Source organism: Dendrobates tinctorius, unplaced genomic scaffold (assembly GCF_039654945.1).
Source record: "Dendrobates tinctorius isolate UK_male_01 unplaced genomic scaffold, ASM3965494v1 ptg000007l, whole genome shotgun sequence".
In the NCBI taxonomy this organism is placed as follows: Eukaryota; Metazoa; Chordata; class Amphibia; order Anura; family Dendrobatidae; genus Dendrobates; species Dendrobates tinctorius.
In genome coordinates this window covers 31,519,615-31,535,578 of record NW_027361675.1, presented here as the reverse complement: position 1 = coordinate 31,535,578, position 15,964 = coordinate 31,519,615, and the positions used below count along the sequence as shown (strand labels likewise).

The 15,964-nt window shown below is 50.4% G+C and overlaps 1 protein-coding gene across 1 annotated transcript in view; it reads right to left on the bottom strand.

The window, feature by feature from the left end:
- INTS2 (integrator complex subunit 2) overlaps positions 1-15,964 on the bottom strand; it is a 90,822-nt gene that overhangs the window by 28,728 nt on the left and 46,130 nt on the right. The gene's annotated exons all lie outside the window — the stretch shown is intronic.

Below are 15,964 nucleotides of genomic sequence, written 5' to 3'. Positions count from 1 at the left end.
CTGAATGGGAGGAGACACAGATTAGATATTAGAAAAAACTTTTTGACAGTTAGAGTGATCAATGAGTGGAACAGGCTGCCACGAGAAGTGGTGAGTTCTCCTTCAATGGAAGTCTTCAAACAGAGGCTGGACAGACATCTAACTGGGATGATTTAGCGAATCCTGCTTTGAGCAGGGGGTTGGACCAGATGGCCCAGGAGGTCCCTTCCAACTCTACGATTCTATGATTCTAAGATCTGCATGGGTTCTTCTCGTCCTGTAAGAGAAGCGCCGAATTAGTGGGCGAAGCCGCAAGAGCGCATCATAGCGCAGTCGGAAACTCCGGCTGTGGTCTGCACAAGGCCGAAGCCAGGGGCTAAATTTTCTGTGCCGGCCAACGCCGAACAGGAGAAGGCCAGATATTCTCCTCCCGCTGCAAGGATGGGACCTCAATGCCAGCGCCGCCCCGGACCGCCTGGTCAGAGCCCTCCAGTCCCGGGGCACTTACCTGGAGAAGCTGACGGATGGCAGGTAACGCAGCTGTATGCAGCAGGTCCGGATGCAGTCAGTCATCCTGCTGTCACTGCTGTCTGGATGATGCATGGAACCCTCAATCCACCATCCCTTTAATAGGGAGGTGGAGAGGGACCGTCCGGCTCCTTGCATCATCCGCTTAGCAGTGGTGATGCAGTGGGGGCTGCACGGACGCCAAAAGGGTGTCTCTGTATACCCAAGGGGTTCAATCCCCTAGGATGGGACAGGGCTGGTTGTCTGGCATTAGGCCTGGCTGCAGAAGAGGCTACATGAAGGCTACAATCCATGTGCTCTTCTGTTGATGGTGCAGGGAGGTCAGTGCCCTTTAAGGGACCCGTCTCCCCTAAAAATCAGCCCAGGCATGGCGTCCCACTTCGCAGGAGAGGATACGTGGGGGCGACACTCTACGTGCTCACCTGTTATTGGGTCGGGGAGATTGGAGCCTTGAAAGGATCCGTCGCCCCTTCATCCGAAGAAAAAGGTAAAAAAAAATAAATAAATAAAAAAATAAAAATAAAAAAGGATTTTTGGTCTGAAGACCAGACCCGTGTGCCTCCTACGGACACTAAGCATGAACTGGCTCTCTTGGAGCCAGCATGAAAGTGTATACTGCAGAGGAGTTTTTTTGTATCAACTTAGTGTCAGCATCCTAGTGTCAGCAGCATAACACCCATGGTGTGTGTCCCCCAATGAGGCGAAGGAGAAAAACAGTATTGTATATTTTCGTCCATATGATAAATTTAAGGGAATCTGTAAGCAGTTTTTTTGCCAGGCCAGCACGGTGGGTCAGTAGTTAGCACTGCAGCCTTGCAACGCTGGGGTCTTGGGTTCAAATCCCACCAAGGACATCTGCAAGTTTATATGTTCTCCCTGTGTTTGTGTGGGTTTCCTCCGGGTTCTCTGGTTGCCTCCCACACTCCAAAGACGTACTGATAGGGATTCTAGATAGTGAGCCCCTATGGGGACAGTGCCAGTACTCATTGTAAAGCGCTGTGGAATTAATGGCGCTATATAAATGAGCAAAATAAATAAAATGTAATCTGAGGACAGGAGAGATAAGGACTGAATTCAGCGATGTGTCACTTGTCAGGCTGCATGTGGTTTACTTACAGTGAAGGAGATCATCACTGATGGACTACAGCAGCATGGCCACACCCCCTCTGACCATACACCCTCCTGTGATAATCAGCTCACTGTCAACAGACTAGGAACATAGCCTGGCGTAGGTTATCTTTCTGAGCTCTTCCACATGATACATCTAAGAACTCTGATAGTTTACTTGGTGAAGCAGTTGTGACACAAAGTGATATTGTTGGAATAAGGATCTCTTTTCCTACATTATGCTGCTCTCAGATGAGGTAGCAACAACCTGGAGACATAACCTATTCACCCCCGAGCCTATTTTCATCTTAATGACCAGGCCAAATTTTACAATTCTGACCTGTGTCACTTTATGTGGTAATAACTCTCGAACACTTTAACGTATCCCAGTGATTCTGAGATTGTTTTTAAGATATATTGCGCATTATGATAGTAGTAAAAGTTGTTCAATATGACTTGCGTTTATTTGTGAAGGTATCGGAAATTTGGCAAAAATTTCGCAATTTTGAAACTTAATTTTTATGCCTTTAAACCAGAGCGTTATGTCACACAAAATAATAAATAACAATTACCATATCTACTTTACATCTGCATTTTTGAAACTTTTTTTTGTTGTTGTTGTTAGGAAGTTAGAAGAGTTAAAAGTTAATCAGCAATCTCTCACTTTTCCAACAAAATTTCCAAAACCATTTTTTTCTTCTTAGGGACTACATGATAGCTATAGTGACTTTGGGGGTCCTATATAACAGAAAATACCCAAAAGTGACACTGTTCTAAAAGCTACGCCCATCAAAGTGCTGAAAACAACATTCTAGAAGTTCATTAAGTTCAGGTTCTTCACAGAAATTAATGCAAAGTGGAAGGAAAAAGTGAACATTTTACAAGGGTAACAAGAGAAAACAGAACCCAAAATTTGTTGTGCAATTTCTCATGAGTACGCCGATACCCCATATGTGGGGAAAAACTACTGTTTAGGTGCACAACGGGGCTCAGAAAAGGAGTGATATTTTTGGCAGGCAGACTTTGATGGAATGGTCTGCGAGTATCATGTAGAGAATAGGAGGGATCCAAAATCCAGAATGTTTATGGCAAGAGACGATTCCTGGGTGGCCCATCATTCCTGGACTGTTAAGTTCTGAAAATCTGCTCAATTGAGAAGACTGGCTTCTGTAGAAGTGATCTTCCAACATGGTGTGGGAAAGATCTTCCGCAATTGACTAGAGGAGATTAGGTCCACCAGTCTAGAGACATTTATCAGGAGAGGGACGTGATTAGTCGATACAGGAAGTAAATCTACCAGTCCCATCTTGATGGCAGAAAAAAAAAAAAAATTTGAAAAGGACACGTATGAAAGTAGGCAAATGGAACTGCTTCCATTGACGCAACCATTTTACCTAGGATGCTCATGCAGAAGCGGAGCGAACGTGCAAATGTGCCTCTGAGAAAGAGAGTGATAGGATTGAAGGTTTTTGCTTGGGTAGAATAAAAACTATTGCTCGTGATGTGTCAAACAGCATTCCCAGAAAAATCAATATGATGGATGGGGCCAGAGACTATTTTGGGATGTTGATAACCCAGCCAAGATGGGAGAGGTGACCAGAGTGCAATAAAGAGAAAGAGCCCCAAACTCCTTGGAGAGGAGTCCGCGGCAAGATCTGAACTCAAAATCCAGGTGCCAAGGAACGACAGTGTGGAGCAGAGAGCCAGAAAAAAAATACATGAATGACGAAAAAGGACGATGCTGATGTGGACTCTATATCGCTTTGAGAATGACTGGTCCAGTTTAAGGAAATTAGTACCGATAACTTGAGGTATCTTGGTAGCTCTTGATCGATTCAGACCATCTTAGTAAGGAAGTGGGTAAGAATCCTTACATGTGTAGCTGCTTACTTTGATGTAAGAAAATTCAAAAAAGGCAGTATGCCTGGCACAGGAAACAGAAAAGGCGGAGACAGAGTCACTGACGCAACCAGTTGGGCACAAGTGCTGACCCTGTGACTCGCAGAGTCAGACATAGCCAGGGATTCCCAAAGTTGGAATGGGCTGTCCAGGTGAGACAGAAGTGGCCCCGAGAATTGTAATTTAATCACCGAGAGGGAAAATGCACAAGATTACAACAAAGTGCTATCCAATCTCTGTAAGAAAGACGCAAGTACAGGAACAGACAAAAGAACGGAGATCTCACTAGACTCCTTGAACTGCTCAAAGATCAGCCATAAGGATCATTGCAAAAGTAGGACACGACTCACTGGATAGTGGACAGAGCACTAGAAATGCTGCTGCTATAAGTCATGTTGGGTCTAACTACTGGCTAGTGGGTATCGCAGCTGAACTGCATTGCGGATAGCACTGTGGTTAACTGTAGAAGGAGGTGCTGACCTGTTGGACAATTCTTGGCAAATCGTATTCACCAGATGGAGGACAAGGCCCCTGGGTCATAACCATAATCAAGGTTGGGTTTACTTGGTAGATAGTGAGTAGGACTCGCTGGATAGCGGGCAGAGCATTTGGACCACTGTTGCAAGCGGTCATATGTTACATGATAGAAGGAGTGACTGACTTACCGCATAGCGGAGAGAGCACTTACATATTCTGCTGCGATCAGCCATGTGGTACATGGGAGATGGTGCATCCAACTCACTGGATAGTGGGCGGAAAAGTGGACCACTTCTGCAAATGACCAAGAGGAACGTGATAGGTGGTGCATCTGAGTCACTGGATGGTGGGCAAGAAACGTGGACAGCTGCTGTCACTGACCAAGAGAAACATGGTAAATGGTACATCTGACTCACTGGATAGTAGACAGGAAATGTAGACCACCAATACAAACGACCATGAGGAACGTGACAGGTGGTGCATCTTAGTCACTAGATGGTGCGTGGTAATGGTACTTCTGACTCACTGCATAGTGGGCATGAGACGGACCACTGCTGCATTCAACCATTAGGTACATGCTAAATGGTGCATCTGACTCACCGAATGGTGGACAGAACACTAGTACGGCTGCTGCAATCGACCAGGAGGTACATGGTAAATAGTGCATCTGATACACTAGATAGTGGCCAGAAATCTGGACTGCAGGTGTGATTGACCATGAGGTACGTGGTAAAAGGTACATCAGACTCACTGGGTAGGGGACCAAGTACAGTTGTGGCCAAAAGTATTGATACCCCTGCAATTCTGTCAGATAATACTCAGTTTCTTCCTGAAAATGATTGCAAACACAAATTCTTTGGTATTATTATCTTCATTTAATTTGTCTTAAATGAAAAAACACAAAAAGAATTGTCCTAAAGCCAAACTTGGATATAATTCCACACCAAACATAAAAAAAAAAAGAGGGTGGACAAAAGTATTCGCACTGTTCGAAGAATCATGTGATGCTTCTCTAATTTGTGTAATTAACAGCACCTGTAACTTACCTGTGGCACCTAACAGGTAGATATCGTAGGATATCGTCTAAGTTCTTCCCGAATAAGAACCGGCCATCACAGAGGAGAGCGCACAGTTTAGCTTTAGACTGCAGGTCACCTCTGCCGCTGCTCCTCGTTTAAATGCGGCCTCCGTCCTGGTGGGTGTCTCCTCCCCTCCCCCTTGCGACCGCCGGTCAACCTCTTCAGAAAGCCGGCCGGCGTCGCACTCGGCGCCATGACACCGTCGCCTTTTGCTGACGTCAGCCGGAGCCACCGGGATACCACCTGCGCCCACACGAACCCGGAGCTACAGGTAAGACTCCTGTTCTTCCCGCGCCGGGATGGGCCTGGGTTTTTTCCTTTTTTTTTTTTCCCCCTTGTTTCTTCGCCCATGACAGGCACCGCCGACAGTGGGAATCCTTCCAGGACAGGAACCCAACTGAAGCGGGGGAGAGGTGCCGCCCCTTATATCTCAGTAGGTTCCTGTTCTGGCGGGGCGGATCCCTCTCTCTCAGGTGTGCTGTCATGGGTGAAGGGAAAAATCTGTTTCTCGGATTCTTCATTCGAGGACACAGGAACCATGGGTGTATTGCTGCTGCCACTAGGAGGCTGACACTATGCACATAAAAAAGTTAGCTTCCCCTCTGCAGTATACACCCCACCGACTTCAACTAAGTTAATCAGTTAGTGAGAAAGCAGTAGGAGAAGCAACTAGAAAGAACAAACAAACAGACAACTCAAACTCTAACAATAGCACACAGAAGAAAGAACAGAAGTTGTAAAACATGGGAGGGTGCTGTCCCCCCCAAAGAAGGCTCTGAGAAACAGATTTTACGGTAAGCAACCAAAAATCCTGTTTTCTCTATCGCTTCATTGGAGGACACAGGAACCATGGGACGTCCCAAAGCAGTCCCTGGGGAGGGAAACTGCAGAAAAACTCCATTCAGGTCGGAGAACTCACCACTGCCGCCTGCAAAATACTTCTGCCTATGCTAGCACCCGACGAAACGTAGGTATGGACCTTGTAAAATTTGGCAAATGTGTGGAAGACCAGGTTGCCGCTTTGCAAAGTTGTAGGACGGATGCCCTATGGTGTACCGCCCAGGAGGCGTCCTCTGCCCAAGTAGAGTGAGCCTTAATCCCAGGGGGAGGCACTCTGTTCTTAACCCGGTAAGCCTCCAAAAATGCAGTTCTGATCCAGCGAGCAATTGTAGCCTTGAAGGCCGGCAGGCCTCTTCGCGCACCATCCAGAATGACGAATAGGAAATCCGTCTTCCTAAAGGAGGCAGTCCTAGCCAGATAGATCCTCACCACCCTGACCAGGTCTAGCTTGTTCAATGAACGCTCCAGAGAATGAGTCGGAGCAGAGCACAAGGAAGAGAGGACAATAGTCTCATTCAAGTGAAAAGTGGATACCACTTTGGGAAGGAAAGAAGGCGGAGTCCGCAACATCTTATCCTGGTGAAGAACCAAAAAGGGGGGGGGGCGTCAGGAAAGAGCCGCCAACTTTGAGACGCATCTGATGGAGGTGATAGCCACAAGAAACACCAAGGTTACTTACCGGTAGCCGGTTTTTCCGGAGCCCAAGACAGCACACGAGAGAGGGGATCCGCCCAGCCAGGACAGGAACCCTACTGAAGATAAAAAGGGGCGGTACCTCTCCCTCGCTTCAGTTGGTTTACAGAGTATGAGAGACCCCCCGGGTTAGTACACGTGGTAAAACTATCACCACATTATATCTTACTAAAAAAAGCACCCAAACTATAGTGCACACCAAAGGAGTGATAAGGGGGGGAATATACAGGTGCCATCATGGGCAAAAACGGCTACCGGTAAGTAACCTTGGTGTTTTCCCGTCTCCCATGACAGCACACATGAGAGACTTTTGTAGAATAAGACACCTTAGGGAGGGACCACCGCTTGCAGCACCCTTCTTACCAAAGGTTAGGTCAGTAGAGGAAGATATATCCAGATTATTAAGGAGGCCATCGGGGGCACGAGTTCCCTCCTTCCACAGTCCAAACCTCGCAGGCCTTCCCTAAAGCGGCAGTTCCGCTCTTTTCGGCCCTTTCGCCGTTTCGCGGCGACGGAGGATTCCTCAGGTCAGCGCAGGCCACAGACCTACCAGGTCGAGAAAATGGCTTCCTTCAAGCCCACTCCTTCGTGGCGTCCTCATAGCTCCCTCAGTAGGTCCACCAGACCCAGACCTGGCAGATCTACCTCGGTATGACTCGTGTCCAGAGCCCAGCGTATCTCCCAGTCTAGGCTGTCATCTCCTGTTTTTCAAGGACGTTTGGCTCACCTCGGTGGAAGACGCATTGGTCAGGGAGGTAGTGTCCTCAGGATACAAGATAGAGTCTTCGTATCCCCGAGATCAGTTCTTCGAATCCCGTTCTCCAAAGGATCCTGCTCTGGTTCCAGGTTTCTTTGTGTCCATCGCCTTCCTTCTCAGTTCGGAGGTTATCATTCCCGTCCTAAAACAAGAACGCTTCACCGGTTTCTATTCAAACCTGTTTGTAGTGCCAAAGAAGGGTGGCGTGGTTGGGCCCATTCTGGATCTGAAGTTACTGAACAAAAGGGTCCGCCTGCAACATTTCAGGACAGAGTCCCTCCGCTCAGTAATTGCTTCCATGGAGACTCAGGAATTCCTGTGCTCCATAGACATCCAAGACGCCTACCTCCACGTTCCGATTTGCCCAGCTCATCAGAGGTTCATGCGTTTCGCAGTACAGCAGAACCACTTCCAGTTTGTTTTTAAACTGTCCTTGATTATGCTCAGGACCCATGTACTGGGGGAGATATTTTGCCCAGGCGGGAAGGAAGAGAAAAAGTCCTCCCCCTACCTCCGACCTGATGTCATTGGGGAGATTTTTTGGAGGAAGTAGAGGGCCCTTTAAACATATAGCCCGATCCTCTCCTTATTTTAAAGTCCTAATTTTTCCTATCTCCCGTTGGATGACCCCTGCCACATGCTCCAAAATTTCCTCTAGTTTTTTCCCGAAGAGGAACTGGCCGTCACATGGAATGGAACACAGTCTATGTTTTGATGGCAAATCCCCCGGACACCCTTTAAGCCACAGGGCTCGCCTTGTCGCATTTGATAAGCTTGCCGCTCTAGCTGTTACCTCAGCAGATGCCGAGAGGTTATCTGCTAGGAAAGCCACTGCTCCGTGTACCAGTGTCAGATTAGACAGTATTTCATCCCTAGGAATTTTATCCCTGATCTGATCCTCCATTTGTTGTAGCCAGACCATGAGGGCATGAGCGGTACAAGTACCAGCTATTGCTGGTTTTTATCCACCTGCCGCTGCTTCCCGGATATGCTTCAGGAAACCATCTGCTTTATTATCAAGCGGGTCTTTCAGCACGCCAGAGTCCTCTAATGGTAGAAATACCTTTTTTGAGGATTTAGCTACGGCACCATCGATCTTTGGGATTTTTTCCCAGGTTTCTGAGTCTTTTTAAATGGGTACCACCTTTTTGATGTAGAAGGTAAGGCACCCGACCTCTCAGGGTTTGTCCCATTCCCTGTCAATTAAGGCCTTTATCTTATCATTTACAGGGAAGGTGCGTTTTTTTTTTTTTTACCTTTCCTCCAGTCCTCCAAACATAACCTCCTCCAATGATTTAGGAGTCTTTTCCTCCTTAAGGCCCATTGTAGACCTGACAGTTTTGACCAGCTTTTCCACGTCCTCTGTTTGGGAAACACAGACGGCCCCCTATATCGCTGTCTGAGGAGGCTTCTGAGGACTGAGTAGAGGAAGAGGAGGTGGAGGGGGACAGGGATTTTTCACGACCTTTTTGCACTAGCGAGGCCTCTGAATCCCTTTTACGGCTTCTTTTATTCGCCCTTTTAAGGGCTGCCTTTAGGGAGCCTTTCACCTCCTCTTGTATTATAGCCCTAAGGCTAGTCACCAAATCAGGGATTTCATCCCGTATGGCTTTGTTTATACAGTCAGCATAGAGATCTTTCTGCCACTGATCTGCCAGCGGGTGTCTGCATAGGGTGCATGCTCTATTTTTGCTGCTAGCAACCCCTAGTGATCAAACAGAAAAAATGGAACCCCATTACCATAAGGGTGACATTCACGTAGATCACTCACCACCGCTGTCAATCAAGGGTACCGATCTCGGAGGCTCCTCAGATGCACTCGTGACGTTTTTCCTGGACGTCTCAGAGTCATGCCGGTCGTGTTTACAACTGCCACTCCCACCACTTCAGCGGCTACTTCTGGTATGCTGGCGGCTCAGCACTGCATCTGGTGAGAGCTCTTGCTGCTGCTGCTCTCCTGCCCCACTTCCCTTGTGAAGTTTTTTGGGCATGAGTGCGTCTTCTGTGGTCATCCCTCTATCCAAGAGGGATCCACTGCACTCTCAAGCCTCCTCCGGTGCCCATTCCCAGCCCCTCACCCCTCCTGCCACGCCGCCAGGATGATCTTTTGCCGGCCAGCGGTTTTCCCATGGGCGCTGCCATCTTGGATTCCGGCGCCGCCCCCTACGTCACCTGGGAGCGGCCGCCCTTCCTGGAGCTCCTGAACATCGGCAGAGGGGGGAGGGCAGCGCGGCAGCCACGGAAGAGCCCCTGGACCCCTTACCGTGCTGCGCTGACGCCCGCTTGGACGCTGAGCCCCTAGGGGACCCGCGGACGGCGCTTCCACCCCCGACGCCCAGAGCACAGGCTCTGCCTGATCTTCCACGCTGGCACGGGGGTGGGCAGGTACAGACATCTTGACACGCCGTCTTCAGCACACGGGTCCCTGTCAGGACAGCAAACCCAATTGAAGCGAGGGAGAGGTACCGCCCCTTTTTATCTTCAGTAGGGTTCCTGTCCTGGCTGAGCGGATCCCCTCTCTCGTGCCGTCATGGGAGACGGGAAAACGCCACCTTCCAGGACAGCCACGGGAAGGGCAGTCTCCAATGAAGGAAACCACCTATGCCAAAACATGGTATCCATCCACAGACAGCTGTTTCGGGGTTTTACCCCTCATCAGTGTGGAGTAGGAAACTGGCTAGTAGGAGCAATGCCTAGTAAAAGACTGTGAAAAATGAGGGATGGGGGCATTGCTCTAGCATCACTGCGTTGAGAAACATGGCATTGCTCCTACTAGCCAGTTTCCTACTCCACACTGATGAGGGGTAAAACCCCGAAACAGCAGTCTGTGGATGGATACCATGTTTTGGCATAGGTGGTTTCCTTCATTGGAGACTGCCCTTCCCGTGGTTGTTCCTTCCCGGTGAAAGACCTGGCTAGTCATTGCTTGCGTTGAGAAACATGTGATGGTGTCTCCGCGGCTCTTGATTTACATGTTTTTGCATATTTCCCATAAGGGATGGGGGCATTGCTCTAGCACCACTGCGTTGAGAAACATGTGATGGTGTCTCCGCAGTGTTGGATGTTGAACTCCATCAGTTCATTCATCCTCATTTTTCACCTTCCAGGACAGAATGGACAGGGAGACCACTGAGAGGTTCAAAGGGAGAATCCCTCATAACCTCGAGAACAAGACTGAGGTCCCAGGGGTCCACGGGATTCCGGTACGGGGGAACCACATGTGCCACTCCTTGAAGGAAAGTTCTGACTTGAGAACGGGAGGGCTGAGGACTTCTGAAAGAGGATGGACAGGGCTGACACCTGACCCTTTAGAGAACTAAGGGCAAGGCCAGCATCCAGTCCCACCTGTAGAAAGGCCAAAAAGGAGGAAAGCAAACTCATCAGAGTGTCATTGGAAATAGGCTTTCCAGGGCTGATAATAGACCCTGGAAGACGACGGCTTTGTAGCCTGGATCATGTTGCGTATCACCTGATCGGAAAAACCAGACGCTCTTAGAATCGCGGTTTCAACAGCTACACCGTCAAATTGAGCGACCGAGAACTCTGGTGGCAGATCGGTCCTTGTGACAAAAGATCTTGGCCTGTCTGGGAGCCTCCAAGGGGCGTCCGCCAGAAGATTGACAATCTCCGCGAATCAAGACCTTCTGGGCCAATCCGGTGCGATCAGAATGACTGGCACCCCTTCCGCTTTGATCATCTTCAACAGCCTGGGAAGCAGGGGAAGGGGAGGAAACAGGTAAGGGAGCGACCAGGGAATGGCTAAAGCATCGGAGCCCACCGCAAGAGGGTTGCGGGACCTGGAGACGAACCGTGGAACGTTCCTGTTCAGCCGGGACGCCATGAGGTCCACATCGAAGGCAAATCTGATGGAGACCACTCTCCTGCCATGAGACCCTCGCGGCTGAGAAAATCGGCGGCCCATTTGTCCACGCCAGGTATATTCACTGTGGATATTGCCAGAACCGTCGTCTCTGCCCAGAGAAGGATCCTGAATACCTCTGCCATTGCCAGGGGACTCCTGGTCCCTCCCTGGTGATTGACGTATGTCACTGCTGTGGCATTGACCGTCTGAATTCTGACTGGCAGACCCCTGAGAAATCTTTCTCAGTGACGGAGGGACAGAAGGATGGCCCTGATTTTGAGGATGTTAATTGGTAGTGAGAACTCTTGCGTTGACCAACGCCACTGAACCGTCAGATGGGGAAAAACTGCTCCCCCTCCCCAGCTGAGTAGGCTGGCGTCCGTCATCAAAACCTGCCAATGGACAGGAAGGATCAGCCCTGGAGGATGAGGGGGGATGACAGCCACCAGCTGAGAGACCGCATGACTCAGGAAGGGAGATGAAGCGGACGATCCAGCGACAGGACAGACTTGTCCCACTGCGAAAGGATGGCCCGCTGAAGCAGTCAAGTGGAATTGCGCAAAGGGGATTGCTTCCGAGGCTGCCACCATTCTGCCCAGGACCTTCATTGGTGAACGGAAGGAAGCTGAGGGCCTTGCAGAGAACGAACTCCCTGCTGGAGGATTGTTCTCTTCTCTTTGGGGAGAGAAACGGGTGTCGAACAGCATGCCTAGGAAAACAAGACGCTGAGTCGGAACAAGGCAGGACTTTTTCCTGCTGACTAGCCACCCGAGCCGGGCCAGGGTGTCGAGGACGATGGACACATTTTCCTGGGCCTGAGAGAGAGACGGAGCCTTGATGAGGATGTCGTCGAGGTACGGGATAAGCACTAGGCCCCTGATCCTCAAAATGGCCATCAATGACGCCATTATCTTTGTGAAAACCCTGGGAGAGGTCGCGAGTCCGAACGGCAGGGCAACAAACTGGAAGTGGTTCCGCTGTACTGCGAAACGCATGAACCTCTAATGAGCTGGGCAAATCGGAACGTGGAGGTAGGCGTCTTGGATGTCTATGGAGCACAGGAATTCCTGAGTCTCCATGGAAGCAATTACTGAGCGGAGGGACTCTGTCCTGAAATGTCGCAGGCGGACCCTTTTGTTCAGTAACTTCAGATCCAGAATGGGCCCAACCACGCCACCCTTCTTTGGCACTACAAACAGGTTTGAATAGAAACCTGTGAAGCGTTCTCGTTTTAGGACGGGAATGATAACCTCCGAACTGAGAAGGAAGGCGATGGACACAAAGAAACCTGGAACCAGAGCAGGATCCTTTGGAGAACGGGATTCGAAGAACTGATCTCGGGGATACGAAGACTCTATCTTGTATCCTGAGGACACTACCTCCCTGACCAATGCGTCTTCCACCGAGGTGAGCCAAACGTCCTTGAAAAACAGGAGATGACAGCCTAGACTGGAAGATACGCTGGGCTCTGGACACGAGTCATACCGAGGTAGATCTGCCAGGTCTGGGTCTGGTGGACCTACTGAGGGAGCTATGAGGACGCCACGAAGGAGTGGGCTTGAAGGAAGCCATTTTCTCGACCTGGTAGGTCTGTGGCCTGCGCTGACCTGAGGAATCCTCCGTCGCCGCGAAACGGCGAAAGGGCCGAAAAGAGCGGAACTGCCGCTTTAGGGAAGGCCTGCGAGGTTTGGACTGTGGAAGGAGGGAACTCGTGCCCCCGATGGCCTCCTTAATAATCTGGTCCAACATGGAGCCAAACAGGCGGTATCCCTGGAAGGGGAGGCAGGTAAGCGACTTCTCTGACGAAAGGTCCGCCTGCCATGCTTTGAGCCAAATGTCCCTCCGGATGGCCACCATATTGCTGGACGCCTTAGCAGCGCAGGACGCGGCTTCCAGGGAGGCAGATACCAAATATTTCCCTGCATAGGAAATCTGGTCTGAAATGTCTGCTAGCTCCTTTGGAGGAGCTCCCGCAACGATGCCCTTATGAAGCTGTTTGGCCCATCTGGCTATGGCCTTTAAGACCCAGGTAGAGGCAAAGGCCGGGCATAATGTAGAAGCCGCCGATTTTGCCAGCAATTCTATAATTCTATGGTTGGAGTCCTTGAGGGACACTACATTAGAAAGCGGGAGGACCGTGTTGGTGGACAGTCTGCAGACTGGCGGGTCCACAGCAGGGGAAGTCGTCCAGTTAGTGGTGAGCTCAGGGGAAATGGAATATAGGATGCAGAGGCGCTTCCCTCTTTTAAAGTGTCTGGTAGGATGCTCCCTTTGCCTCTTGAATACCTCCACAAATTCACTGTGTGGGGCAAAGACCTTGGAAGGTGGTTTTGACCGTCTAAACGAAACCGCCTGATCTGCAGGTTCCGTAGAGGTATCCTTGATGCCTAAGGTCTGGTTGACCACTACAATAAGGCTCTGGACCATATCTGTCATACTGGAGGCCTGTTCTGAATCTAGGTCCGACTCATCTTCTGAAAGCGCATCCGGAGACACCTCCCCTGATTCGGGAGGAGGATCCGGAAGAGGGATCTCGCCGTGAAAGACCAGATGGTGAGATGGAGCGGGAAGACGACCTAGAACGGTGCTCCTCTCTTGCGGCCTGAGTTGGAAGGGCCGGATGGAGAATCCTGTGACCCACTGGCAACTGTGGGAGCTGGAAGGGGCAATCTGTCTAGCACGGACACCAGGGTCTCTAATACCCTGGTGAGGTCTGCCACAGACTGCGACAAAGAGGAAGCCCACCACGGGATAGGGGTCTAAGTCTCGCCTGGGGTAGAAAGGGACTCCTGGGCAGTGGGTACCGTGGGGTTGCTGTAGGTCTGACAGAGGGGAAGGACTGACCTGAAGGGAGTCTGCCTTTGCAAGAAGAGCACGCAAAGTGTCTGACCAGAGAAGAGGTAGAAGAGGAAGAGGAAGCTGGAGGACGAGCAGGCTCTCATTTGTGCTTAGGCATGGTGAGCAGACCCACTAACTGATGCCAGAAGGTTAGGGGACAGAAAAGATGAAGAGAAGAGTGTCAGTCTGCAGGGCAGAGCTACTCACGGTATCCTGTCGTCTGCTCCTAAGAGGTGAGGAGCCGAGCGCAGGACCAGGCAGGCAAGCAAAAACAAAAAGCACAGATCTTCTGAGTGAAAAAGCCGTCTGGAAGCACTAGCCGGAAGATGGCGTCTAGCAGGGGACCCCAGCCGGTGAAAGCGCGCGCTGCTGAGAAGGATCCCGCTCTCAGCAGCCGGAAGAGGGGCGGAACTAAGTGCAGAGTCCGAGGGGAGCAAGATGGCGGCGCCTCCAGCTGGCTGTGGAGGCTGATTAGTGGGCGGAGCCTCAGGCAGCGTGCAGGGAGAGAGAAGGGCAGGAGAAAAGCCTACCCGGAAAGGCTGAGAGGAAAGGGGCGGAGCCAGCACTGTAACTAGGCCCGAGAGAAGCCGGAACCTAAATTACAGGCGGTGACCGCTGGAGCATGGGGGGAGGGGGGAGCGGAGGTCCCCATAGTGGCCCAGAGGTTCCTGCGGTGGCGCAAACAAAGTGCCAGGAACAGGCTGCAGAAAACCTCAGATCTCCCACAAGGAACCATGGAGCTCGTGCCACCTGCAGCAGCGCTGTCTCCAAAATGCCGCAAAAAAAATGTATGCCCGGTGGTCTGAGAAATAAAGAGGGCATACCCTCAAATTTTTTTTTCTTGATCTTCTTTTGGCGGCGACTCCAGCCGCCTCGAGGGTTCTTCGGCCAGGGGGGGGTAAAAGGTGAATGGAAGAGAGAGAAAAAAGGTACCTCCCAATCTCTGAAGGTCAGACGTCCGGGATCCGTTCTGCGGGACATCCACGTGTCCTCAAACCGACAGGCTCTGGTGGGCGAGTGGGTAGGGGGACGTGGGCAGGACCAGGTCACCTGAACACGCTTCTGTGTTAGGCTGGGGTCACACTGCGTGGAGGCAGTCCATTTAACGGACAGCGTTACACCGCGGTATAACGCAGTCCGTTAACACTGCCTTAGACCCCCATTATGTGGTGCATCGCGACGTATGCCGTAAAGCGGCACGCGTTCACGATGTGCCGTCAAACACTGACGGAGCCTTGGACGCGGGCTGCGGCGTCTGAGGCTCCGTTGAACGGGCTGTGTTAATGCTATGTGAACCTGGCCTTAGTGGTTGGGGTCCTTCCGGACAGACGTATGAGGATACGGGGTGGCAGTACACACTGAACTCAGTCTCTACGTGGGAGTACAGTAGTGACTATTCACACTGTATCGCTCCAGAAACCTTAAAAGGAATGACGCACATTAGGTAGATATGGGTCTCCAGAGAGATCTGTGTCCACCTCCTACTGACACTATAATCACAAGCTGTATCTGAAAAACAGAGATTAAAAAAATCCTAAAAGGTAGATACGGGGCTGAGAGCAGCCCTGTGTCCACCTCCTACTGACACTAAGCTAAACCTGATGAGCTTCCTGCCAGTCAGTGTGGTGTATACTGCTGGGGAGGAGCCAACTTTTCTTGCATAGTGTCAACCTCCTAGTGGCAGCAGCATACACCCATGGTTTTCTGTGTCCCCCCAATGAAGCGATAGTTTTCTCTATTTCATAGAAAAAAAAATATTTTTCATTCACTTTATTCTGAGAGCTATAGCTTTTTTATTTTTCTACTGATGGAGCTGTATGATGGCTTGTTTTTTTGTGGGACAAAATGACGCTGTCAGCAAGATCATTTTTATTTACATGTCTCTTTGATCGCATTTCATTCCAC